The following is a 1,056-nucleotide window of genomic DNA, read 5'->3' as shown; positions in this document are numbered from 1 at the left end:
CTAATCCGATCTCATCTGCACCCACAGATAGCTGAGAACTTGAGGCGAGCGTGAAAAGGCTCCTCTTGCCTCATTCCATACTATCCAATGTTCGTCTTGCAACAAACGGATATGGTTTTATCCTGCGTCATTCCAGTCACATGACAAAAGATTTCAAGAACAAGCTGTACTTACACATAAAAGATGGGGCATATTAGTACCTGAATAGTAGGCCTACATACATTAGTAATTTTTGATAAGGTGCCTCCCAGATTTTGAACTTTTTTTTGAGTTTAGGAAACATATCTAACACTGTGTACTAAACCAAATGTGATGCAACAAGCAATTTGTTTGTCCACACCAGATGCAAAATGTCCATGATGTCCATTTCCAGAATAACTGACTTTTATCTTACAGGTCAGACATTTTTCGGAGAACTCTGGTTTTATGGCTTACGATTCTGACTTTTTTTTTTCATAATTCTGAAAAAAGGTCAGAATTGCGACACAGAAATCAGACTTTCTTTCTCACAATACCGAGTTTACGTCTTGCAAAAAAAAAACCTTGCTACGTGTACTGCATTAAGCTAACTGAGACTTGTTATAGCACTTGCATATTATTGCTCTTTTGTTGATTTCTTCCATTGTCCTCATTTGTAAGTCGCTTTGGATAAAAGCTTCTGCTAAATGTAAATGCAATTTTGACTTTTCCTCTCTGCATTCTGAGTTTGCATCTCCCATTTTTTCCCATTACAAAATAAAAATCAGACTTTTTAACCGGGTTTTATACAAAAAAATTATTTTTATTTTTTGCAAAATTAGCCAGAAAAAGTCTTAACTGTTTTTATTTTATACAAAATAAGCTACAAAAGCAATCAAAAAATTACAGCCAATCAGAATAGCGTGTGGGCGGAGTCTCTTTGCAAGCGCACTGCACTCGCAACAGCCCCCTTGTCCAAATACCCACACTTGCGGTCTTGGCCACTTGAGAGCGCGTGCGTGCGACAGGAAGTAAGTGTGCAAGCCTGTCCCCTGTCTTCAAAATGCCAAAGTGCAGTGCCCTTAATGGATACTAAAT

This window comes from Sinocyclocheilus grahami, unplaced genomic scaffold, assembly GCF_001515645.1.
Source record: "Sinocyclocheilus grahami isolate Dianchi unplaced genomic scaffold, SAMN03320097.WGS_v1.1 scaffold1865.1, whole genome shotgun sequence".
Lineage (NCBI taxonomy): Eukaryota > Metazoa > Chordata > Actinopteri > Cypriniformes > Cyprinidae > Sinocyclocheilus > Sinocyclocheilus grahami.
Note: the sequence above shows the minus strand (reverse complement) of the source record.